Source organism: Trachypithecus francoisi, unplaced genomic scaffold, assembly GCF_009764315.1.
Source record: "Trachypithecus francoisi isolate TF-2019V2 unplaced genomic scaffold, Tfra_2.0 Lachesis_group10, whole genome shotgun sequence".
Lineage (NCBI taxonomy): Eukaryota > Metazoa > Chordata > Mammalia > Primates > Cercopithecidae > Trachypithecus > Trachypithecus francoisi.
Window position 1 is genome coordinate 105603662 of NW_022681455.1, and position 27910 is coordinate 105631571.

At 44.0% G+C, this 27910-nt stretch overlaps 1 protein-coding gene across 2 annotated transcripts in view; it reads right to left on the reverse strand.

Moving 5' to 3' along the window:
* The window catches only part of CDH11 (cadherin 11), a 177913-nt gene extending 150392 nt beyond the window's left edge, over positions 1 to 27521 (reverse strand). Inside the window, exon 1 of one of the 2 annotated variants that reach the window (XM_033218672.1) lies at positions 27380 to 27521. The gene's annotated coding sequence lies outside the window, so the exon portion shown is untranslated. Of the gene's footprint in view, positions 1 to 25591; positions 26209 to 27379 lie in introns of those variants that run through there. The other variant, XM_033218671.1, reaches the window with a different exon arrangement.
* Between the last annotated feature and the right edge of the window lie 389 nt (positions 27522 to 27910).

Sequence of the window (27910 nt, forward strand, 5' to 3'; positions counted from 1 at the left end):
ACTGGAAGACGATATTCAGTCTCCTGACAACATCCAGAAACACGTTTCAACTCCCTTGAATGACCGTTGTCTTCTTACCTGTATCCAAAGGTCAAATTTCAATTCGTTCAATAACTAGAATACTATGCTTTCAGTTTGATTTTTTTTGACAAGTTCTTGGCAAAAGCAGTTCACAGTAGTCTATTATTATGTTTTGATAAAGGCATCATTGCAGAAGACTATGTGGATAATATCTTTTTTTTTTTTTTTTTTTGAGACGGAGTCTTGCTCTGTCGCCAGGGCTGGAGTGCAGTGGCCAGATCTCAGCTCACTGCAAGCTCCGCCTCCCGGGTTCACGCCATTCTCCTGCCTCAGCCTCCCGAGTAGCTGGGACTACAGACGCCCGCCACCTCGCCCGGCTAGTTTTTTGTATTTTTTAGTAGAGACGGGGTTTCACAGTGTTCGCCAGGATGGTCTCGATCTCCTGACCTCGTGATCCGCCTGTCTCGGCCTCCCAAAGTGCTGGGATTACAGGCTTGAGCCACCGCGCCCGGCCGTGGATAATATCTTTTAAAGCCTCTTCTCGTTATTACCTTTTATCTGGTTGTTTTACACACACACAGACACACACACACAAACTCATTTCAGCTATTGGGAAAAACATATTTGTAACTTTTCAAAATTGCTAGGGAAGTGATAATAGGCAAAATAATATATGTGTTGTAAAGAACAAGGTTTGGATTGCATGGGGGCCTGGATTCCCAACTGGGTCATGCTGGACACATTAGCTTCTATTAGCCTTAATTTCCTCAAATGCAAAATGAAGATATAGCCAATCTACTTCATAAGTCTCTATAAATGGTAATTGTCATGACTGTTCAATAACGAATCTTTCAGATTGACCCTCATTCTCTAGGCTAGGGCTTGTCAGCCTGAGCACTGCTGGCACTTTGGGTCAGATGACTGTTTTCTGCAGACGGCTGTCCTGTGCACTGCAGGATGTTGAGCAGCATCCACTTGATGCCAGCAGCATTCCCTCCCAAGCTGTGGCAAAACAAATGTCTCTAGATCTTGCCAAATGTCCTCTGGGGGCAAAATCACCACTGTTCTAGGGGTGAAATTATTATGATTTTCAGTAGTAGTCACTTTTTATTTTTCTAAAAATGTTAAGTATAGTATACACAAAGAAGAGCACAGCTCTATGAATTAGGAAACACACCCATGGAATCAGTCCCATAACAAAGAACAGAAAAGTAGCATCTCCCCCACAACACATGAGAATCCTTTCACATTCTCTACTTCCAGTCCACTACTAGGGACTTCTGATGAGAAAATTAAGATAAAATTTTTTTTTAATAAGAGGAAATTCAGCAATTGAGTCTGTAAATTGGTTTTCTCTGTGACTCTGCCCAATAACTAAGGTCTGCTAGAATGACAGTCTAACCAGAAACCATCAAAAAAGAGCAGGTGAGTCACTCAAACCCAGTCTAGGATTGCTTGGATTATTGGAGTAACACAAGGATGGCAACCCTTATTGATTCTTCCTTCCTACCAGAAGACTCAGCTTGCTCAACACAATGGAGAAAATGAATTATCAAAATAGATCAACTATGGAAGAGAAGGCCATGAAACCGGGTAGGGCAGCAGCTGGAAGAACCAAATGACCAATGGGGTATCTTCAGGGAAAGAACAGCGGTAATGAGAAGTTCAATAGTAAATATTGAACCTCATATTGCTACCATATTCCTCTCGCCGTTAATCCTTAAGTTCCTTGGATACTAAGGGATGACAGAACAACATGCTAGAGTTAACAGCATCAGATACTATTGTAAGATAAACTTAGTAGCCTAGTTACATGATATATTCAAATACTGCTCTAACAGCAAGGAAACATGGGAGCAGCTGGCCAGAATGACCCTCCTTCTCTCGGTATGTAATACATGTGCTGTTGAGAATTTATCAAATTACCCTCATTTGTCTATGAGATGCTAGAGAATTGAAGATTGCAACTGTGTCTTCGCGTGTGTGTGTGTGTGTGTGTGTTTTAGAGACAGGGTCTCACTATGTTGCCCAGGCTGATCTCAAACTCCTGGGCTCAAGCAATCCTCCCACCTTAGCCTCACAAGTTGGCTGGATTACAGACATGAGATACCATGCCCTGCCTCTGTCTTCATTTTTAGTATCCCCTGTAGCATCTCCTATTGGGTCTGGAATATCATAGGTGCTTATCAAATGCCTATTAATTAAGATAAGATATTGTCTTAAGTAATGAAGGGTGAACCTCACTAGGAATTTAAAGTGCTGAAGTCCTGTTCTTGTCTATGCCACTACTATGCCATGTGATTTGTTGTGTGTGGGGCGTGAGGGGGGAGGGCTGTAATCTTTTAAATTTTTCTAAATATCACCACGTAAATCTGTTTAAAAAAGGCAAGAATAAAATGACCCCTGAGGTCACCTTCAGATCTCTATTATATTTGACATATTGAGCAGAGAACCTGAAATCACAGATGTGCTTTATAACCATCTATTTTCTTAGTCATGAATTCATTCACAGTTTCAGTCAGTTACTAACCCTTTCTTTCGTCCATCCAATAAAACTGGGTATGATGACTTGTGAAATGGAATGCAATGTAAGTCTTATGAAATCCATTGCTACTGGGAACAGCACATAGACAGCTGTACCATAACAAATTTTATATTATAGGGTGCCATGATCTCCCAAGGAGAGAAGACAATACAAGTGAAAACATGGAATATTTAAAAAACAGGGAAGGTCTAGGGAAGCCAAATATTAATTCATTCATCTACTCATCTATTCATGTCATCCAACAATTTTGAGGACCTATGTGGTAAATGTTTTTCCCTGTCTCAAGTCACAAAGATGCACACCGGACCCAAGCTGTGTCCTTCAGAATATTCACAGGACATAGCAAATGGCCTTAGAGATGGGCCGTAACTCAGGGAGGGTAGTCTCAGTTCTTTGCAGTTTCCTGATAGAGTGGCAGAAAGATCATTCTCTCCTGCTTTTAGTGATCTTAAGGCACAAAAGTTATGTTCTGAGACTTCCAGTCGTCATTGTGTCTTTGTTTCTGTCACCTAGGAAAAATATCTCAGCATCAATAAAATATGAGTTCAACACTTGATTAGACCCAGAGAAGAGCAGATGGAGATGTGCCCATGTAAATGGAGATGCAGAAATACAAAATTCACAAGATTGCTTAAGTCCTTCATCCAGTCTTGACAGAAGCTAGACTACTCCATGAGGGCAAGTCATAACTTGTCCTCACGGCAATGACTTGCCCCCACACAGGGGTAATATGTGCTGCCAAGTTTATTGCCCTCATGGCAATGAACTCATCATGGAGTTCACAGTTGTGTGGAAACGGTAGAGTAAAAGTGAGAGCTGAAGGTCAGAGTGCTCTGCACAAAGAAAGGAGGTAAAAAGGGCAGTTAGGAGAATAAGGACACATCTGAGAAGAGAAACTATAAGGGCAGAAAACTTTGACAATGGCAAAAGAATGAGAAAAATAGACATTATGAGAGAAATATCAAAAATGAAATCAGTAGTAACTGGCAATGGACTGGGTGTGAGGTCTTAAAGATGGATCCTCCAAGGTTAATGTGTGATCATTTACCGCTGGTTGGAAAAGTGGGTGGATACTGTTGACATCACAGAAATATAGAATATAGGGAAATTATCATATTTAAGAGTTTGCTAAGTGAAGTTTGGGATGCAGCTTGAGGATTAGCTAGTGACAGGATGTTGGATACTGCCATGAAATTCATGAATCATCTGAGGCAACAAATGTAATCGAAAAAGAAGACTGGAAGAAAATACGAAGGAAGAAAGCAGGAAGACCTTTGAGTATTTGAGTGGAAAGGCTGCAATGAGTGCCAACCAAGAAAATTGAAAAAAAAAAAAAAATTCCTCTTTCAGAAAAGCAAAAAATCTAGAACTAGAAATACCATTTGACCCAGCCATCCCATTACTGGGTATATACCCAAAGGATTATAAATCATGCTGCTATAAAGACACATGCACACGTATGTTTATTAGAGCACTATTCATAATAGCAAAGACTTGGAACCAACCCAAATGCCCATCAATGATAGACTGGATTAAGAAAATGTGGCGCATATACACCATGGAATACTATGCAACCACACAAAAGGACGAGTCCATGTCCTTTGTAGAGACATGGATGAAGCTGGAAATCATCATTCTCAGCAAACTATTGCAAGGACAGAAAACCAAACACCGCATGTTCTCACTCACAGGTGGGAATTGAACAATGAGAACACTTGGACACAGGAAGGGGAACATCACACACCGAGGCCTGTCGTGGGGTTGGGGGAGCGGGGAGGGATAGCATTAGGAGATATGTAAATGACGAGTTAGTGGGTGCAGCACACCAACATGGCACATGTATACATATGTAACAAATCTGCACGTTGTGCGCATGTACCCTAGAACTTAAAGTATAATAATAATAAATTAATAAATAAATAATTAAAAAAGAAAAAAAGAAATCCCAAAAGATAATGAATTTGAGGAAACTGGAGTAAGGGGGCAGCCAGGGGCATCCCCCACCAGAATGGCATTCACTGGTGATAATCACAATGAGTAGACAACCACTGTGTGTAATGATCTCTGAAAAAACAGTTCCATGCCCTCTGTAGCTAACACTTCTTATCAAGGGAGCAGTTCTGATTAAAATTCAAAATTTTCATCCTAAGATACACATTTAGTTGCTTTTCTAATATTGTCAAAGGTGAAAAATCTGATAACTTTCTTCCTTAAAGTAATTCTTCAAATATGTGTAGGCTATATTCTTCCAGGCATAGCACCTCAAAGCTTTTACCATTACTCAAAGGAACTATGTTCTAATATTTCCTTTCCAACCACTTACACAAACTTATTCTCCACATTTCTTGGCCTCTCGGAACCCCAAAAGATGCATACCACTCTCTCAATCCATCACTGCTGAGACAAACCTTCCTTGCCAAGAAGACACCAACCAATCATGAGGAAAGACAGGCAGGCACAAGCAGGGCACCACAGCCAAAGGCGCAGGTTCTTCCCTGGGCAGAGCCCTGACCTCAACTGTGATGCTAGTCAAACTCCCTTTCTCTTTTGGAGTTTTCCTGCAACATTAGGAGACCCAACTCCCAGGACAATTGTGGGGATTCCAGGTCATCAGTTTGGGAAAATATGAATTGTGATACTAGTGTCTTGCCCTCCTTTCCTACCTTCATTGATTCATTCCTTCTTCCTCATTTTTATTTTTTCTATTTTCCTTCTTCCTCTCTTCTTCTATTCCCTCCCTACTCACCACTTTGTAGGCCCCCATTATGGTAAATACCAAGACCATCACTACCATTTTCCCATGAGCAGTGCTCCTCAGCCGAGACAATGACTATCTTCCTCAAGTGTCAAGGCCACTTCCCAATACATCACATTACCGTGTACTATTGATCACATTTATCACTACTAAAAATTATTTTTTTCACTTGTTTGCTTTCTGTGGTCCACTCCCTCAAACTAAATATAGGATCCATAAGAATAGATACCGTGTCTACCTTGTCCACCCTTATAATCCACAGCTTAGCTGATTTTTAGTGTGTATGACTTTTGCTAAATGAATGAATGGATGGATATTGTGATAAATGGGTGCATGGGCGGATGATATATCCTTAGTCTGATGGGATTTTTGTTGTTGTTGTTTGTTTCAGGGACATCTTTACTCACAGTTATGATGATACATTGCATTCATACAATATAGACATATATTCTTAAAAATAAAATTATTCTCAGGTTGCATAATAGAATTAAAAGTGCCAGACTCTTTGTTTTGCACAATGATTGCAAGTTCACACCTCCAAAAGATGCCTGCAGACAACAGCTAATATGACCTTTAAGGAAACTTCTGACTCTAAGAACCAAAGATACTGTCTAAATTAAAACAACTCTAAAAGTCTAAGTTTTAAAAAATTCATGTTGAAAATATATTTCTGCACTGTTTAGATTTCTGTGTAGCTATAGACTCAAAATCTTACTCCCAATTTGTCTCAGTGAGTCAACAGTTGAAGAGAGTATGAGGAAATATTTCTAATGGGATCATGTCTCTTGCAACATCTCCATATACTCACTCTCCTAAAAAATCACTTACCTCCCTCTTGGGAAACCTGTGGAGGAAACTCTTATTTTGGAGAATCCCAATAAATCACCCCTTCCTCTACTCATGACTGTAACACAATGACTCTGGGCTTGCCCATATGACCCTGGCCTGTAGCCAAAGAGATATAGACAAGCATGATGCAAACAGAGCCATAGGCACCCTTGCACGCCGCAACTTTTGTATTTTTAAAACATATGCTCTTGAGATTTCTCCTTTCCAAAGCCAACCACCATGCTATAAGTCAAGTCTCCCCATGAAGGGGCCATGTGTTAGAGACACTGATGCTTGTGTCAGTGATAGCTCACCCACATCTCTGAAAGTCATGATTATCCCTGGTTACAGGTAAGAAATACCCTATTCTTGGCCATCCCCTTAGTATGGACCATGCTGTTGAATCCGACTTTAGGGTGGAGACTCAAGACAGGAGCAATGGCCGACTTTGGGGTGGAGACTCAAGACAGGAGCAATGGAGCAAAAACTGCAAGAAGATGGCTCCAGCAGCTGTGGTTTAAAAGTGTGGGGGCTGAGATGCAGCAAAAACACTGAAACTGAGCATTATCTGTCAAGGTATTTTGATTCTCTACTGCTGTCTGTCAATTCACCCGCAACAACTGCAACCTGGAGCCAGCCCGTCTCTCTGTGCCCTCCTCTTGTCACCCTCCACCCAGTGCCCACACATGCACATTCATGCAGGTGCCTACCACGTGGTCCAAGCACCATGGCACACCTCCTGGGTGCTCAAATTTTTTGCGTTCCATTGAAACTCTAAACTTCATAGGAATCTGATTTCCTGGATAACCTGGGTGTTGGAAGCAGCTTGGTTTGTTGAGTTATCACATATTCTCGGTTAGCTTTGGATCTTGCAACCTGCTAGATGCTTATTTAGGATATAAATACATGTTTTAAACAATTGTGTATGAAATGAGAATAAGCATGAGACAATGTAAGAGAAAGCATTATAAATTCACTGATGCCAGGTGGTAACAGAATTGTTATATTAATGGTATTATTTTTTCATCATCGTTGTAATAATCACCGTCATTATTAAGGTGTTACAGTATTATGGAAAGAGGCCTACATGAGGAAATAAAATATGTTAAATCTGAATTCAAGCTCTGCATTCTACTAGCTTATATGATGATAAAATGTTATGTAATCTGATTCTAACGTTTTTATCTGAAAAATAGGGATGGTAGTATAGGATTATTTTGAAGATGAATTAGATAACATGAAAATATGCCCAACAGTGTCTCCCTCACCAACAGTAGTTTTTTAAAATTCTGTATAAATGTATTCTTCAAAAGTTGAGACCTGCACTATCTGTAAGGTATCCACTAGCTATATGCAGCTACTGAGCACTTAAAATGTACCTAGTCTCAACCCAGATGCATTAGTATAAAACACACCCCACATTTCAAAGACAGTATAAAAAAAGATATGAAATGTCACATTAATAATGTTACATCGATTACAAATCAATGATTTATATTATGTTACACTACGTTGTATTGTGTTATAGTTTTGATATATTGGCTTAAATAAAATAAATTATTAAAATAAATATTACCTACTTTTTTAATTTGACTGCTAGAACATTTTAAACTAAATATGTGAATGACGTTTGTGGTTTGTATTGTATTTTTATTGGACAGCACTGGGTTAAAGAGTTATCATGAAATTACAATTATAAACATATAAAAGCTCAAAAACAAAGGATTTGGCGGCAAAAATTTAGTTATTACTTTCAGAGGTATGCAAATATGATTCCCGCTGGGAAGGAAAGTATTATCTATGTCAATTTCCTTTAAAAGTGAAGCATGACACCTTCATAAGCAGAGGAAAGATTCTCTTCCTTATACCCAGGTGAAAGTTAGCTTTGAAAGAGCAGCAATAGATCAGTCAATTTTAGTAAAGGGAATGGAAAGGAACAAATGGGTTTGGAAACATTGAACTTGGAGACAAATTCCACATTGTCACTCACTAACCATATAACCCAGAGTAAGATGCATAAACTCATTTAATCTCTTTCTCTCTATACAGCAGAAATACTAATATACTTCTAACTCACAAGGTGATAGCTAGCAGTTATTAAGTCCCATTATATACTTGGCTTTTTGTAGGTGCCACTGTTATCCCAAGGTAGAGAGAAGGAAATTAAAGCAAAAAAAAAAAAAAAAAAACAGAAGCATGTAATATACACATGGGCACAACAAAAGACTGGGGGCAGTGAAATCTGTTTTGGTATAAACCCCTGCAGCACTGCACTTTTAATCACTTCTCTGTATTCAGATTAGTCTTTTACGGCTATCCTGGGAATGGAAGGAGACAATGAATGCGAAGCATATACCAAGATCATCAAAGAATGGTCCCCATTTATATTGCTGTTGTGAAGGCATAGGGAATTATTGAGAGGATGTAAGATTTAAATCACTCTGTGCCCCATTTGTTCATTCCAAAGAAAGACGCAAAAAGACAAGGAGGTATGTAAGCTGACTTTGCAAATTCTGTTGTCTTGGTAGTACTCTCAATTTCATAAGAATTCAATATTTGGGGGAAATACATTCAAAAGTTAATCTATGAAATACAAAGCCAAAAGAATTCTTCTAAGTTTTAAGACAACTTAAAAGCTTTAAAATCAGCTCCTACATGGCCGGTAAAATAAATATCTGAGGTCCTCCCAGTTCTTCCTGAAATGACTTTGAATCTCACCACCCATGTTTGCAGCATCAGCATCAAGTTACAATATTTTTTTTTAACGTAAAGCATACATTTCACAAAGATTGAACTATTTATATAAAGGCTGGGTTTTCTTTTGGTTGTTGTTGCTTGTTTGTTTTTTGAAGAGATTTTAGTGTTCATGTTTTTGTGAGGGGCCCAGAAAGCACTGAGAATAAGGAAGAGGCTGAACCAAATACAGAGGGAGACTGGGAAATATTCCCAGCTGGGACAAGCCAGCTGCTAGCTACCATCCCTGTGAGTTTCCCAACGGGCACACTTGGATCTAGCCTACTGGATGACCTCCAACACATTCCCACAACACAAGACACCTCCCAGGGCAACAGTCACATCCCTCTGACTATCCAACCTGACACCTCTGCAACAGACATGATTGTTTCTGACAAACTCATTTCTTGTTCAATTTGATATGAAAATGAAAGCTGGATTAGCACAATTTCTCACATTTGAGAGCATGTGCATGAATAGCATTTTCAATGTTGCCTTACAGTAAACCCAACTGAGCTTTGAAAGGAGGTGCAATAATGCAGGTGAAGGTGATATTTTCAAGATCTCTCTGCTTTGCATCCAAATCAGCCCTGTAAGGTGAAAGCACGCTCAGTGGACCAAGCTGATACCAACAATGTCACTCTCTCAGAAACAGACCATCTTCAGAAAGAAATGTTAATTGAATTGTTTCCCATGCAAATGTAAAAACAGGGGAAACAATACTATAGATAGTATCAATATTTTTCAACATTAAGCAAAGACAGGCAATCCTCGAAGAGTGATGCTATTACCATGAATTTCATCAATTCACATTCTTACCCACAATGCTTTTCTTACTTGCTTTGTTTTCACAACTGTTCCTTGGAGGACAGGTTTGGGGGCCTCTTTGCCAGAACTGAGAACTACGTTCTGAGTTTCCATGAGCCTACTATCAACTTGATTTTCATTGTCCAAATAAAATTTTGAACCCAGGAGCTGTGTTAGGAGAATAATACATGTATTCTCTGGCTCAAGTCAGTGTGACCGAAACTTCTTCCTGGACTTTTTAAAACAGAGCTCAACTGTTTTTCCCAATCCCTCCTATAGGGAGGCAATTTTCCATTCTCATCCTCTTATTCTACCCAAGAGGAAACTTGAGTCCACACAAGAGGAGAGAGTTCCTTCTTGTTAACAGTGAGTGGGATGGGTTAAGGGTTGGACCCAGGGATCTACAGATGAAATGTTACACGAATATAAGAGTTGATCAATACAAAACACAGAAACCTTTGCGGACTATGTCTCTTTGAACAAACTTTGCCATGTTGGTCTTTGCTATCACATTTATTATGAAGACCTGCCTTAGAGTGCTAAATTTCATGTCTCTTAATGTCATCCTAGAATTCAATGTAGATTATTCTTTACCTCTTACAAATCTTGTTTCTTATTAATATGCATTAGAGAAGCTGCAGTGGAACTCCGTTTTTGACATGCAACATACAAGATCTTAATGCTGCCTAACAGAGAATGGACGGTACCTATTGATGGACAAAAACTGAATGTATACATCTTCTTTCAACAACATTTCCAAACAAACTGTAAATCCTGGGTGCAAGATAAATGTTCTGACATGACACTCTTGGTAGCATCTTCCTTTCATGTATGCCAGGGCTGGACAGGAGCCAAACTCTCAGGAGAGAACATGGATCTTGGAAACACAACTTCTTTCTGCCTAACACATCTTTTTAAATATTTAAGTTTTATGAGCACATCACAGAAAACATAACACTTGGTGTCATCCTTAAATAATTCTGGGTGGGGAGAGTGCCAAGAATCCATCAATCTTGTATGCCTGAGAAAAGTCATGGGAAAATGTTTCTGGATCTTTCGGGTCCTGGATTTAAATCATTTGCAGCTGTCTACCATGTGATCTCAGGCTCCCATTTATGGAACTGGAAAGCTGAAATGAGATAACCTATGAAAGGCCCAGTCCCAGGCCGTCAGTAAACACTTCACAGTGATCAGTGGTAAGTCTCATGGACCTGCCCTTGAAAGCATCTTAAGTCTGTCTCCCTATAACAGAGAAACGAAGAACATGGGATCTCTTGGCTCAAAGCCCTGCTTATCCACTTATTAGCTGCATAATACTGGGAAAAGTTGCCGAATTATCCTGGGTATTGATTTGCATATTTTATAAATGGATAATTATAGCTTCTACCTCATTGAGATTGTCCTGAAGATGGACTGAGATAATTCATGGGACGTGCTGAACACAGTGTGTGCATAGAGTAAATGCTCAGTCCACATCAGCTACTATAACAATGCTTCCACCCTCGTGCTGGCTTCATCCTCTCTCCCAGTGAAGTGAGTGCCAGAGGGTACTCACAGGACTACTCTCCCTGTGAATTTCCCTGTTTAAACTTTCTGTCTCTTTCTATCAGTTCCTTTCAATGTGGTCCAGAAATCATTTAATAAAGCATGCTTCAAATCCTGTAAAATTTCCTTGGGATCTAGGGAATAAAGTCCAAAGCTCTAAATTTGGTATTGAAAGTATCCCATAAAGGGTTTCAAAATGATGTCTCACTATCACCCTCTGCTTATAAACTCTGCTCAGGCAAAGCAAACCTGTGCATTCACATCCAGGTATGCTTGTCTCTGTGATTCCTTCTCCAGAATGCTGAGAAGCCATGGTTACAAAGTGCCATGCCAAGTGATTTGTGCAGGAAGATTTGAGAGCCAGGCCATTTTCGAGCTGGAAAGGACCCAAAAGGCCACTTTACAGATGAGGAAACTGAGGTTAATTGGCTTTCTCAAGGCCACACAACTATTTATCAGCAATGCCAGCATTGCAAAGGCTGATCTGCCTAGAGGGAAGGAATCACAGGGCAGCTTATTAGGGAAAATTTGTCAGCAATTGGCCACAAACTTACTGACAGCTGATCTTTCTCCAATCACGAGGAATGAGACAGAAGTTATGCACCCAATAAGAAAAGGACACTAGGCACATCTCTCTGTAAGTGAAAACTGTTGCTTTTCTGACTTGCAATACAGGGCACAGGAAGAGTGGGGGTGATAGAGAGGGTGCAGCTACAGCGACACCTCAGATCTGATCTGTTCCTCACTTCAAAGATGTGATTTCTCAGGCTGCGTTAGTCTCCTGACTAATGCTCCCAAATGCACTGCTGAGATGTGCTGAAGTTGAAGACTCCCTGCAATGCTTGCAGCAGGAATGGCAATGAAAAAAAACACAAGAATCACCAATGTATTACTTGGAAGCCAAGCGTCCCCAGCTCTAACTGCTACATTGCAATTTTTACTCTAAGATAATAATATTGACACTCCATGTATAAAGTGCTTTCTAAGCTCCCACAAATAATAATAAACATGAAAATTATATCTTACACTATAGCAGTGTCTATTTATGAAGATGAAAGTTGAGTGAAGTTGTTCAAGATATTTCTCCCTTTACTACTGAAATATTATGGCAAAGTATTGAGATTTAGAATTGTTTGCATAAATGAAGCACTTCACCCTGATTTCCAATTTGGCTTTGGATTTAAATGTGGTTTTGCTGCTGCTATCAATTAAATATATTTCAAAAAAGACCTTTAAACATGTGGCTTTAAAAAGTAGACAATGGAAAGTTGACTACTACTGCTATTTTACTAAGTCGCCTATGTAGCCTCACCTATGTTTGGTTAGTCATCTTTGGGTAGTGATCTGGATTTTTGTTCATAGTGACCAGGCACGGATTACCACATAGAAATTGAAATGAGTTGGGCGCAGTGGCTCACGCCTATAATCCCAGCACTTCAGGAGGCTGAGGCAGACGGAACACTTGAGGTCAAGAGTTCGAGAGCAGCCTGGCCAACATGGTAAAACCCTGTCTGCAATAAAAATACAAAAGTTAACTGGGTGTGGTGGTGCATGCCTGTAGACCCAGCTTCTTGGGAGGTTAGAGCAAGACAATCGCTTGAACACGGGAGGCGGATGTTGCAGTGAGCCGAGATAGCTCCACTGTATTCCACCCTGGGTGACAGAGTGAGACTCTGTTTCAAAAAAAAAAAGAAAGAAAAGAAAAAGAAATTGAAATGAATGGCTCCAAGAGTTCTGTTCAGTTCAGTGATAACTGGGTTAAATTTGGGCAAGGAGCTCTCTCAGCTACGAAATCAAAGCCCTTAAAAGGTTGTACTCTCTGACCCATTAGACAGGCTACCACGTCTCAGAGGCTCTGAGACCTTGGGCTTCCCCTGCAGACTTCACTCCCTGAAAGAGTGAAGCAGATTCCTCTCAAAGGTGTATTAGAGAAGTTGTTGTGGGATGGTATGAGACTAACTCCAGAGAAAGCTTTTACCCGTGTGTCCTTGCTGCCCAAACTCGCCCAACTGTATGCACGGACAACTTCCACTGTTTACCCAACACTTGGGCCAACACAGAGGCTATACAGTTAAGAAGGCATGCAGACTATCCCCTCCAGAAGCTAAGATGTGACTTGAGGCCACTTGTCCATTCTTATGGGGGGATCCCCTTTCATGCACCCATCAATGCCTAGAATTCCTATGTATTCCAGCTTCTGAGATTTTTATATTGGCTCTCTGGCTAGAATCCATGGAAAACTTTCCCACAGAACTGGATGTGTCCCTTGCAAGAGACCATTTGCCATCCACATGCCAAGCTATTATGCTGTCTGCCATAGCTGCCCTTGGAATGCCACCTCATCCACTGAGCTATATTACTGGGCTTCTGCCCAGGTCCTGACACCTGCCCAATATTTGCTCAATGCAAATTGGACTATTTAATGTTTGTTTGTTTGTCTGAGACAGGGTCTAGATCTGACACCCAAGCTGGAGTGCAGTGGCACAATCCCAGCTCACTGCAGCCTCAACCTCTCAGGTTCAAGCAATACCTCCCGAGTAGCTGGGGACAACAGGCACGTGCCACCGTTACCAGCTAATTTTGGAATTTTTTGTAGAGATGAGGTTTCATCGTATTGCCCAAGCTGGTCTCAAACTCCCGGGCTCAAGCAATCTGCCTGTCTCAACCTCCCAAAATGTTGAGATTATAGGCATGAGTCATTGCACCCAGCGTATTCAAGGTTTACTAAAAGCTCCTTCTGCTCCAACCTTACACCTTATCTGACTCTCAACATTCTATTCAGCCTTGGAGAAGAACTCAAAAGCCAGATACCTCATTCAATAATGCAGCCGATATTGTTCCTCATAACAGTCCCTCAAGGATATGTGGGGAAATGAAAACTTTTGGGTTTCTTAGTTGAAAGCAACAAAAATAGACTTTGGGCAGCACAGTCTTTACAGGAAAACTGGAGAAAGAGGCTCAGAAAACTCCCAGGTACCTAGGAAGGCTAGGCAGTTAGAACCACAGGCCAGACTCTGCCATAGAACGAGAAGAGTGAAGGCACCACGGTTGTCCCTGCTGGACATGAGTGGATATGGTTTATTTTACCACCTCTGTGGCCCCTGGAAATCAGATGCTGTACAGCCACTGCTACAGTGACCAGAATGAGTTCTCCATGGCCAATGATGTGTGTGTGTGTGTGTGCGTGTGTGTGTGTGTGTAAGACACTGAATCCAAATTTAAAACACAGGGGATTTGGTGCTGAGTTGGCATTCTAGCTTCCAGGAAAGTTAGGGAACCAACTCTATGACGCTTTAGGCCTCTGGAGTAGAAGGAACTCTCTTCCTCCTATAAAGACTTTTATTGTGGTTATTTCCTAAACATAGGAAGGTGGTTTTGAGGCCATGCAGTCAAACAATTGAACAAGCAAACAAAATGACAAGCATGTGCTAAATAGAATGAGTGATGCATGGAATGTTGTCTTCCATGGTTTTGAATCACTCAAATGGAAAGTGTGTGTGTGTGTGTGTGTGTGTATGTTTATATATATATATATATATATATATCTCATATGGTTTAACAAGACACTGTCCCTGCTCACATCCGGGTATTTTCATTGCCATCTCTTTGTTCTGTTTTTACAAGGCAAGGTTGGGACTGAGGAAACCAACCCATAGCATGAGACTAGGAGGAATGACAGATATGCTGAATAACAGACTAAAGATTTAAATTTTAAAATATTTCAGTAGACCTGATCAATGGACCAAACTCAGCAATAGGAAAAGTAACAGCAATAAGAATAACAGCAACTCCATTCTATGAGCTGTTTTAGACAGTTTCATAGATTAATATCATTTAATAACAGAGCTGCTTTAGAAGGCAGATACTGACATTAACCCCAGTGCGATGGGGAAATTGAGAAGCAGATAGAGACTTGTACAGCTGGTTACTGGCATGGTCACGCCTGGAAGCAGGGAAGCCTGACTCCAGAGCCTGTTCTAACACCACTGAAGGTGACTTATCATGTCTTATGTGCACAGGGACAGGTGGGGAAATGCAGCTTAACAGCAGCACGTAAGGAAAAACAAATAAACAAATAAACTGTGGCGCATAAGTCCTCTGGGTGATGTGGCTGGCAATAAAAGCTAATGTAATGTAGCCTCAGGCTGCAATAAAAGAAGTGTGTAGAAGGGAGTTGATAATCTAGAGTCTAGCTGCCTAGATTTCTGGCTTCAGTCCTTTCCTCTGAAGAAAGCTAGAGACAACAACAACAACAAAAAATGGGGAGTTCAATCTGGAGATTTTAAGACTGGGGAGAGGGCATCCTGGTAGACAACTTAAAAAATGAATAATTGCAGCAGGGCGCTGTGGCTCATGCCTGTAATTCCAGCACTTTGGGAGTCCAAGGCAGGTGGATCATGAGGTCAGGGGTTCGAGACCAGCCTGACCAACATGGTGAACACCCTCTCTACTAAAAATACAAAAATTAGCCGGGTGTGGTGGCACAGTCCTGTAATCCTAGCTACTAGGAGGCCGAGGCAGGAGAATCGCTTGAACCCGGGAGGTGGAGGTTGCAATGAGCCAAGATCGTACCACTGCCCTCCAGCCTGGGCGACAGAGGGAGACTCCATCTCAAAAAAAAAAAAAAAAGAAAAGATTAATTGCAATGTGGAGGAAGAATTACATCAAGAATTACATATATCCTGCATAGCATCATAGGCTACATCAAAGAACATAACCTTTGGGGAGACAGTTTGGCTCAACTGAAGGAAGCATTTCCAAGAGTGAAGGTTCCCAATGTCTCAGTGGTTTGCATAAGTGGGTAATGAGCTCCATATCACTAGCAATGCTACAATTACCACCAGGACATGGTAGCAATGATTCAAGGACCTGATGGCAGAGTTTGTTGGTCTAGGTGACCTCTGTAGTCTCTCCCTATCATGGAGGAGTAGAATTCTGTTATTTCTTCCACAAACCACCCTTGATCACCAAACTGGATGTGACTTCTCCTTCCTGTGGCCCAATTTAATGCTTCCTTTGGGGTCCTTACAGTATGAAGCTTTGAGTTTTAATCAACCTAGTATTCTCTGTGCTGTTAATATTGTCAGCTCTCTGAAGGGAAGCCCTTGTGATTTGACCACTTCTGTGTGCCCAACCCAGGACCTTTCGTTACTTTAATGACAAAGAAATGAGTTTGAAATGAATTTCAAACCAAACCCTGCCAAAGTGTCGTCTATAAGCTTGGCAGTGGCACGGTAAGGACATCATTCTTACTCTGTTCTTTACAGAACCTTGGAATGAAGTAATAGGAGGTGACTATAGAGTAGGACAGAGCTTAAGGCCAGGGCCAAGTGTTGCATTTTGCAATGTACTATCAAACAGCATATGAAATGACACTGGACTGACCATGAACTTCCAAATAAGAGATCCATGTAAAACTTTTAACCTAACTGCCCACGGACATCAGAGGGTACAGCTTTACATAAACAAATGAACTAATGATATGTTTACAAAGAAATCAGACCACAGGTACAACTATTTAAATAATCAATTAAACAATGACTTTTGGCCAGGCACGCTGGCTCATGCCTGTAATCCCAGCACTTTGGGATGCCGAGGCGGGTGGATCACAAGGTCAGTATTTCGAGACAAGCTTGATCAACATAGTGAAACCCCATCTCTACTAAAAATACAAAAATCAGCCAGGGGTGGTGGCACATGCCTAGTCTTAGCCACTCCGGAATCTGAGGCAGAGGAATGATTTGAACCTGGGAGGCAGAGGTCACAGTGAGCCGTGACCTTGCCATTGCACTCCAGCCTGAGCAACAGAGCAAGATTCTGCCTCAAAAAAAAAAAAAAGAAGAAGAAGAAGAAAAAGAGATTGGGTTAAGAGCCTCAAGAGCACAGTTCTGTTCCATTAGACTCTAAATGACTGTGGGATCCCGGGCAAGTCCTGGTTCTTCTCCGGGTTCCTGAACCCTCATCTCTAAATGAAGGTTGACTGGAATAGCTGATGATTCAGTTAGTGACTTCATTCATCTGATTCCTGAGAATTCTACTTGGTAAAATGGAGTCCTCAGCCCTCCTTAGAGAAAGTAGTGGATTCAGTGGTTCGAAGTGGTTAGACTGTCTGCGATAGGGAACCTGATTTAAGATGCCACGTGGTAAAGCGGGCAATGACAACATGCAGTGGAAGCAGATGGGAGTGATGAGGATGGTGACAGGTCTGGAAGCTGTATCTCATCAGATTAGCTGACACTCTGAATGGTGGGAGCAGCCTGATATGGTAACTAAGCTTCAGCATCTGATGCTTGGGTTACAATCCCAGCTTTGTCAATTATCAGCTGTGGAACGCTAGAATACGTGATTTTAACTGCACCCCTCTGCCCGCCCCCCATAAGATGCTGGCAATAGTCTTAAGTAGCTCATGAGGACACTGTGAGTAAATCTCATATTATAGAGAATGTTGTTAGTACAGTGCCTGAAACTAACAAAGTGTTCAATAAGTGCAGGGTTTTAACTATTATCCAATATCAGGTACCAAATAATTGCAGAGCCTTCAGGAAAAGGAAAAAGTGAAGGGGGGTCAAAATATAACTATTGGGACAAAGTTACTAAAAAAGTTATTTCAGCTCCTTCTTCATTAAAATGGAGTGCTTTTAATGGCTAGAGTTAATGAATCACCTGTTCACTCCTGGATTCCCTGAGAGGTAGTTAGCAGGCAGTCATCAGGACATTTAAGAAGCTGTAGGATTACTGGGAAAACAAAAAACCTGCTGATAAAGGAGTTGGATCAGAGGATCTCAGAAGTTCACATTATGGGTAAAATTTGAGATTTTGTAGGAGCTGAGGGTTGAGCAGTCAGATCAGCTCTTCTGTGTCCTCCTCCAGAGAGTGAAGGAGGCCCAGGCTTGAGACATGCACCAGACATAGCAGAAAACTCCTGAGCATTTAGAGTCACAGCAGGTTTGGGAAGCCAGCTTTCCTTCTCCCCAGACTCATGAGCTTAGACAAGTGTCTTAAATTCCCTCTGAGAGTCATTTTCCTATTTGTAAATGGAGATGAGAGTACCTTCCTCTCGGGGTGGTTGTACGGAATAAATTAGGTACCTGGTAGAGCGCCCAGCACACAGTAGGATCTCAAAAAGTTGTCTCTCTCTCCTTCCTTTTCCCGGGCAAATGCAGACAGATATTCCCTTTCATTGCAAAGTGCAGGCAGGAGGGAATGCCAGCCTGGGGCAAGAACAGATGACACCAGGGAGCCGCAGATGGGAAACGGCAGGACAACCTGGAAGGTCCCGGAGCCTTGGAAAGCCCAGCCTGGCTGTGATCTTGGGTGAGAAACAGTTGGAAAACCATTCAGGGCTAAGAGAGGGCGAGGACTCCGTTATTTTTAGCACGATGCGAAATCACTGTGCTTTTGCCTGGGCCTGCAAAAGACAGAAACCCACAAGGCAGGACCAGGACTTTTTCAGCCACCGTCTATTTATGAGTTAAAACTGTCACTGCTCAAAACCCTCACAATCCCAAAATACATTTACCTGAAAAACAAACAGGAATACTCTTGAAATGGAGATGATTTATCAAGAGACTAATTATCTTTTGAGCTCGTCTGGAATAGTAATGAGCCCCTTTTAAAGGGAAGCAAACCTGTGATGAATATCTCAATATGGCATGCTTAGCAAACTTTCCCAGTAAGGTATTACTGCAGGGTAACCTACCACAGCAACCCATATGCAAAATGAACACAGGGAAAAAAATGCGAAGGTAGGAAGGAGGCAGGCAGTGTTCAAAAGCAGTAATTAGCTCTCAAATCTCAAATCCCGACTGCCTCTTGAATCTTTTAAGTGGAAGAGGGATGGATCACTTAAATTTACGAAATCATTCAAAAAAGGCAGGCACTAAGAAACAATTCATTGCTAATTGGGAGAGGCCTCAATCTAAAACAACTGTTCCATGCAAGATTTCTGGCCTTATAATGATAAGAAAGAACTGCTACCTGTTCTGTTAGTCTGTAAAACTGAATCCCAAGTCTATTTCAGACAGGGCAAGCAACCCCAGGACAGACTGAAGGCTCATCGTGAGCTAGGCCTTGTACTAAACTCTCATTTTATCTTTACAAGAATCCTAGGATGTAGATATTATTATTAAGTCGATCGTTACCATGAAGACACCTAAGTCTTGGGGAGCTTATCTAGCTTATTCTTGGTCACATACTTGTAAGTAATGGAGGCAAAACTCTTCACTCACAAAATATAAGACTACACGAAGAAACCTCGGTAGTCAAAATAAGTAATACTTTAATGCAGTATTTTAAAATTCAAGATTAGTTAGCCGGGTACAGTGGCTTACACCTGTAATCCCAGCACTTTGGGAGGCCAAGGCAGGAAGATTGCTTGAAGCCAGGAGTTTGAGACCAGCCATGAGCTGCAATCATAACACTGCACTCCAGAGTGAGACTCTGTCTCTAAAAACATGAATAAATAATGAAGATTAGTGGGAAAAAAATCTATGATGAGCAAAAGTCAAAATTTTCAATCAAGACAGAATCCAGCCATGCACTTACTTGGCCTCACTCTCTTCACCCTCATCCTGGCCCTGCTGCTGCGCACTATTGCTTCCAAGATTGAATAACTGGTCCAAGCCTCTAGCATGATGAAGACTGAACTTTCCAGAATGAGTTTATGGGTAAAACATTCCAGAGATCCAAGGCAGGGTAGGTATGCAGCAATTTGAGCTACTATGCTTATCCTCGCTTCCTCCACCCTTGCTCTTTTTGAGAATAATAAAGATGCATTGATAGCAGGGACTCTACCCTAAATTCTCACTGTTTGCTCTCACTAATGGAGCCTAATGGAGGCTGAAATGAGACCTCTACGTGTCTTAAACTAAGATCAGAGAGGAGCCTCCCCTACCATGCTGGTTGCCATGTGAGGTGATCATCACAGTGAGGACAAAGCCGAGCTCCAGGCCATTTTCTTCAAGAGAGCTGAATGTGAAGAGCTAACTTTAATTTGTGAAAATCATTTCAGTGCAGAAGACCATGTCAGGAGGATTTCTGGCAAATAAATGGTGTGGAGTTTAGGAATCGAAGGCTTTTTTTCACCTGCAGTAACCAGGACATTTTGAGAATAAACCCCTGCTCATTCACAAATATTGTTTGAGGGACACTTGGTGCCAGAAAACATAGAATAAGACCTTGGCTACTGTTTACTGCAGTCCTTAAAGCTGTTTATATCAGTTTCCTAGATTCAGCTCTTCAAGTGGCTTAAATGAGGAGAGAGAGAGAGAGAGAGATGAGAAATTGGCCTCCATGAGAAATAGCATCATTAGTCTCTCTCATACTTTTGAGTTTCTTCCTCCTTTCCCTCTCTTCTCTCTCACACTCCTCTCACCTAATTTCCTGATGTACCAGATTTTCTGATTGAGCAGAAACCTCCACCACACAGACTGTGAGAGAAATGCTTTGTCTCCATAAGAATCCCTGAACTCTGCAACTGTCTCATGACTAATTAAACCAAATAACAATGAAATTTTGCCTCCAGTTCTAACAATGTGCATTATTCACAAGAGCTTAGAATTTAAAATTGTCCTTTTTTAAGTTAAATAAACTGTCCAGTGATAAGTGAACGTCGGTTTACAAAACACTTTGTCTTACTTTTCACTGAGTTACTTAATACTCCCTCCCATAATCCATTTGCATTGATTCCTTCTTCATCAACCGTCTATGCATTCCAACACAGCTCAGAGCTGTAAAGAACTCCACTGCTGAATCACCAGGGAGGCAACTGTACTCACTTAAGACAAAAAACACAAATAAGTATCCACTTAAAACAGTACTTTTTTTTAAATAGAGTTTTCCTCTTAATCATAATATAGCATTAGTTTCTTTTTGCATTCTCCTCCTGAACTTTCATGACACATCAAACAGGAGCAAATATAAATCTGTGTAGCCTGAAATTCACAATTTAATCATAAGTCATAATTTCCATATCAGGAGAAAAAAAAACAAATGATTATACTCCAGTGCACGAGGAACAATCTTGAATTAAATTTTACTCTCTGCTAAAGTTAGGTTTTCACAGCAATATCAAGAATGGTTTAAAGGAAATAGGAAAACAGTTACTGCTATATTAAAACTCCATGCCCCTAAGTGTTTACCGAAGATCAAACTGCTATTCCTTTTTGCAAATGAGAAGTGTCTTGCAGACATCGTCAAAACCTGATGTAAGAACAGGCAATGGTATCACAGTAGTCTCACTGGTATTTTTCTTCTTTATCCATCCCCTTCCACTTGGAGTCAGAAATGATGCTCTTTTTGCCAGAAAAAAATCCAGAAAATCCTCCCAGATCACTGTCTCAGTGAGAACTGACCTTGTTTATCCTGCAGCCCAGCCCCCACCCTGGCTGCCGCTCAATGTCAAGTTACAAGATTTCCCAACTTTCTAGTAAACTCCAAAGTGGGAAGAAGAGGCTGAAGGTAACAGGATCCACCCACTAGAAAGATGCTAATCCTGACAAACTGCTCGAGCAGTAGCTTGAACCACAGCTAGATTGAATTCGGTCTCTCCTGAGAGGGCCAGACAAGGCTGGTAAGTAACAAAACCGCTTTTCATGATGCCCTCAAAAGCAGATGGGCTCCATGCAGAAAGTTGGAGAAGGGTGCCATTGCCCTCTAGTGGCCAGAAGTGCAATCTTCTGCGAAGGAGTCCATTTCCAGAGATGTACAAGGCTCTCAATGTCAGGGTAAAATTATAGCAGAAACATGTCTAATTATGCTCCTCGAGTGTTTTCTTTAGTCCTTCCTGCTCAAAGGGGAGGCTGCGGATGGCTATCACAGGAATCCTGATGGAACAGCTCATTCTTAACTTCTACTGGTGCACCAGGATGTGTCCAATTTTCTCCAGCTTTATTTTTCTTTTTCTTTAGCAGACCTGTTGATGGTTTTCCCCTAATCAATTAAATCACAAATTCATAGAGACCAACTATTTTTATATATTTCAGAGTTAATAACTTTAAATCAAAAAGGCTGAAAACTCACAATTCTTGGTAAGTGCAGAATAGGAGTGCCTGACAAACTAGGTAATTTTTTATGAAACAGCAGCCAATTCCATAAGGGAGAAAATCATCCCAAACACATTTCAGTTCCTTAAATCATTGACTAGTGAATTTACACAGTGCTCAAATTTTCTAGGAAAAAAAACTTGGAAGTTCATAGTCATTCTTCAAATTTGACAATTCAAGAAAAAAAGTTTGATACCTACTTTCAAACTTTCTATATTCCACTGTTTTATTATTATTGAATGATTAAGTATGCCTGTGATCAAAGTGAAAACATCAATATTGAAAGTAAATTCCAATGAAATTGTTATGTTTCTTGAACATCTACCTACATAAATGTATTGTGAACGAAGGAAGACTAAAATCAGATTCGAAGATCTTGTTTAGATGGTTCTGAAAAACAGATCTGAATATAACAGATCAACGTTTACCAACTTCATAAGTTACCACTTCATAAGTCACCGGAATTCACAGGCAAGGTTCCAGGACACACTATGCTCCTGGGAGTGCAGTACTGGCATTGTAAATCAGACCACAAGGTCAATGTCATGGCGTTTCCCATATGAGGGTCCCCAAACCAGAATCTTTACAAAGCAGCCATGTAATTCTATTCAAAGGGGAAGAAAAACCATGAATTATGAAGACAATTGCATTAAAAGAGCATGAAATTGATCCTTATTCCCCCAAATCACGGCATGGCTCTCCAAGTCTGTCCCCTGCCCCCTCCTCCCACAAATACACAAACATGCACATCCACAGCCAGCACTCTACAGAGGAAACATGAGTGCTAAGACATAAAAAAATTGCACCGTAACTATGTTTTTTTATTTTCAAATTAACAAAAGATTGCATCTTAATTGAAAATAGAATTTAGGTTTCTAGTAATTTTGCTGTCTGGTGTTCTGATAAGAATGCTGAACGTAATGAAAGTTCTGAAGTGCTATCAAGATGGTCCACTGCTTCAGTGAGAACTATTTTAAAAGCTTATTTTCCTAGGAAGCAATAAGCAGCCATTTGAATAAATCTACATGTCTGGGCCTCGCCAGATTATCCAGTCTCAATCTGTCCAAGGCATGCCTTCATTCCCCCTTGCCCAGGGGTGAGGAGGGTGGTGTGTTCTTTCAAACAATGTCATAAAATGCCCAGTTTATGCAGACTCTGAAGTAACAACTAAAATGATAGTAATAATTTTTATTAATAATAGTGCATGTCTGCAAGACATTTTAATGTCTTAATTTACAGTGTCTCAAAAGTAAGATGTAAAGATAATTCTTACTCAAGCAAAGATGCCTTTCCCTGGTCTCTACTGAAAAGCACTCACATTCCTTTTGTACTAGGCTGGATTTCAGTTTTACATAGAGGTTCCAATTCCAGAGCCCACTGGCCAACTCTAAAACTTGAAATCAGAGATTGCATTTAAGGAACTTTAGTGGCTGGAGCCTCAGAGTGCCTCTCGTATTGGCCACAACTCTGTCCCTTTGTTTTGTAACTTTTTTTCCTTTGTCCTATTGGAAGAAGACTAGGCTCCCTGCAGCTAGGGTTGGGCAGTTAATATTTCTGTTCTGGTGTCTGCACCTACGTATTTGTAGGAAAAACAATTCCAGGATTAACGAAAAGAAGGTCAGTCCCTTCTCTTCTCCTCTGCCAATATATTAGGCTCTAGCGCTCAGAGCCCAGCCTGGCAAATGTGCTGATGCGATGCTAAAGGATCCTCGCTCCTGAGAACACATCTGCATCCCCATCCCCAGGAAATCCAGACACCCCGCAAAACCATCGATGTCTGCTGCAAGCCCAAGTGATAAGGAAATTGATCCGTCCTCTCGCCAGATTAATTATGGTAGCTTCCCTGTGATTAAAACGAAAACTTACTGCCTCATATTAAACCGAAAGCCATGATTAGAAGAAGAAAATAATAAAAGATTTCAGAGCGATGGTAGCAAGATTTCTTTAGGGGGAGACGAAGGAAGACTTTAGTGAAATCTACACCCTCATACAGCAGGGTTTCAAGAACAATCCCCCACTCCCATCCCTTAGGGATGACCGGCCGTCGTGCAGGGATGGTATTAAATAATTAAAAGATGCAATTTCTTAATAGCAGTGTGATGGCCCATGAAATTCCTACTGCATTATCAGCAAAAGCAACAGGGCTTCTTCTAGCACCTAGAAAACCTTTCACCCGGGAGAGGCAGGCGCAGGGAGCCCCTGGCGAAAGTAGGCCCTCGGTAAAAAACGAACAAGGAAGCCGGACCCGCAAGCCTTCCCCGACCCCACTTTCTCTGGGGACTCCGCTTCACAGCGTGAGGCCGGCCCTCCTACAGTTCCTCCGTGTTGGTGGGGGGCGGGGGTGGCGGGTGCGGAGAAGGGAGCTCTCCTTGCCGCCCTCCCCATCCGGCCGGCTTTTCAGTGCTTCCCACCTCCCGGCTAGCGTTCCGGGGGCAGAGCGCAGAGAGGGAGGCCGTGCGTGCCGGGAGCTGTAGAGGCTTGGCGCGCTCCGAGAGGCGGCGCAGGTTTCGGGAAGGTTTGGTTCTCAAAGTTAACGTTGACCCTGGCAGCTTTCGCCAATCCCATGCCAGAGGCGAACCCGAGTCTGGGCCGCTCATGGACCTACCCCTGAGCTGGTGGGAGCTTACAAACCGGCTCCGGAGCTCCCGCAGAGACTCGGGCTGGAGGGCTGTAGCGCACCGCAGCTGGCTACCCCAGAACCGCAGTCGGCGGCCCCAAACCCACGCTATTAAAGTGCGGGCAATCGCCTTCCCGAGCTAGGGTCCTTCCGTTTTCCCGGGCTTCCCCGGCAGTCTCTACTGGAGGGACTGAGCCCCGGGAAGCGTGAGGCAGGGATCCGGGAGGATGGAGTAAGAACCCCGCAGAGCGGGGTCATGTCGCCGCTTTGGGGAAGCGGCGCAGGGCTGACGGGCACCGCGCCGTGGGCGACTTTCCCCAGAGACATAACCGGGGGCAGTCGGCGTGTCCGGAGCTCTGCTCTGCAGCTTCTTGCCCCAGCGAGGTACAAACCCCCTCTGCCGCGGCCTCGGCGCAGACCCCAGAGGAGGCCGGAGCCCGGGAGAGTCGTGGAGCGCACATCTGGAGCCTCCGTCCCCTGCACTGCCCGCGCCCACAGCTGGCTCCCTTCTCCCTTTCTGATTTTTAAACAAATCTCTCCCTCCCTTTTGCTTTGCATTAGTGAAACCTTCTCGACTCGGATACCACCGTCTCCCCCACCACCTCGCCCCGCCAAGACGTTCTTTTCCTGAGAAAATCCTGCCCCCCCTCCAAGAAGCCCCAACCAGGCGAAAGGAAGGGACTGGCGGCGCGCCTCACCTGGGGCCCTAGCGGGTGGACGCAACCTCCGGGCCACCGGTCCCTGGCGCAGGGCAAGCGCTGCGGTGTTAGCCCCAGCCCCAGTCCCGGTCCCATTCACAAGTCAGCGGCGGCTGCGAGCGGCCCCCGCGGCATCTGCTCCTCGGCCCGCGACGCTCCCCTCGGCTGGCGGCGGCCGCGGAATGAGCCGCCGAGCGCGCTAGTGGCAGGAATGAGAAACCGGGGGGAGGTGGCGGGCGGGCGCGGGGTTGGGGGGGCGGGGGGAGGGAGGCTGCCGCTGGGAGGGAAGGAAAGGGCGGGGGCTGAGAGAAGCCGAGGCTGCGAGACCCAGCGAGATGGGCCTCGCAGAGGCTGCGGGGGCCGACCCCGTCCGCGCCCCTCCCCCCAGGGGCCCAGAGATGCCAACCCCTGGATTCGTGGCCGCCCCTCCCGCCCCGAGGCGCGGCGCTCCGACTCCCTCAGGGCTCAGATGGAGTCTGGAGCGACTGAAGTTGGGCTCCAGGGACGCACAGCCAATCAGGGAGGGCGGCGGAGGGAAGCTGGAGAGGGGTTGGGAGCCCCCATTTTCCTCCTTCCCCCAAATCCGCTCCAGCTGGCCAGGCTGGGCTCTTGCCTGGCGGGCTGGGGTGGTTGGGGGAAGGTATCGTCCAAGTGAGGGAAGCAATCGGGAATTCGGGACCGCGTTCTATTCTTTCTCACTCCACCACCCCACCTTCCAAAAATCCCTCAACGTTGGCGGCTCCAGCCCAGCCCCCAGCCCCCTCAATCTCCCATCCCTTGCAAACTCTTCTGGTGGCTCTGGTGGTGAAGTCGGGCAGGGAAGGAGACTTAGGACTTGGGAAGAGCCCAGTCTGCCTTCTCTCTCATTTCTCCTCTCCTTCAGTGCCCCCCACGCAACGCCTCGGAGCGGGGTGCGCGGGGAGCGCTTAGCGGGGGTCGGCCTCGCTCCACCCTTTGGAAGGGTGCCTTGGCCCCTACCCCAGCCAGGTATCAGTGGCCCCCGCCGGTAGCGTCACTTGTTGCCACCCCCTCTCTGCAGACCCGCCAGGGCCCGAAGGAGTGAGCGCTTCTGCGGGAGGGAGGGCCTAATGGGGCGCAGCGCCGGAGTCCTCGCTCCTTCCTTCCGTGTTCCCCTCACTGAGGACTCGCTACCAGGAGGGAGCCCCGGGCCTGCTTCCTGCCCTCCCTCCCCGAGTCGCCGGGAGAAAGGGCTGGCAGGGTCAGGGCTTAGGAATCACGCCAGGGACTGGGCGGGGCGCTCGTGGTACCGGGAAGGCGTGGGGACCCGCACACCCAGCAGGGAACAACCATGTCTGTGTGGGGACCCCTGGCCTGAACAAGTTTGCAGAGTGGGAGGAGGAGGCAAGAGAGGAGATGGAGGAAGGTGGAGACGCCAGTGGGTGAAGGCTAAAAAGGAACAGCCTGAGGGGACGGGGATGTGGTTGGGAAAGGAGAAGAAGAAGAGATGGACCCGCGAAAAAAACAGGGAAGGAGGCTGCGGAGGGAAAGCTGGGCGCCACAGCCAAGCAGTTGGAAAGGGCTAGAAGGGAGGAGACGGCCCAGGAGTTAACGGAAAAAGAGGCCGAAAACGGAAGAGAAAGCTTGGGATCCTGAGCGCATGGGGAAGAAACCCCAATGTGGGGCGAAAGCGGGAACGGCCGAACCCCGCCCTCCAGCTCCTGGACACCAGCCCGCGGGTCCCCGAGCGCCCGCAGCCTCCCGGGTTTTCACGCGGCTTGGGGAGACGCCCGCGGGGGCGGGTGCCGGCGAGGCTGCCCCGGGACCTACCCTCCTCGGCCCGCCCGCCCGCGTTCTTCTTGGCGACTCCAGGATCCGAGTGGCGCTGCGTGCCTGGCCCCAGTTCGCGTCCTGCCCTGAGAGGATGCCTCTGACACCCTCTGTGTGGACGTGGCCTTTAAACTGCTCATTCCTCCTCTGCGGGGTAAGAGCTGTAAGTTTCCAGCTGTCCCGTTCTCTTACTCCTCAGCCTTCCCCCTACCATAGGTGTCCAAGGTGATAGCCCCCTGGGTCCCCAGTGACTCCCCAACTTTGCACCACACTCTCCGTGCAAGGGACGCGCGAGGCCATTGACGCCGAGTGCTTTCCTGTAGAGCGCCAGTGAGCGGATCCTGGTGCCTGCCACTACCTCCTCCCTCTGTGGATCCCTGGCCCTGAACCTTTTCAGAGCTCTACCCGGCTTCCTCGGTCTGCCTTGTTGGCCTCTGCTGTAACCCCTAAAACTTTGGGTACTTCCCAAGTCACCGCCGAAAGTCCCCACTCTGATGAGGCATGATGATAGTAATGGGATGCTCTGGTGGC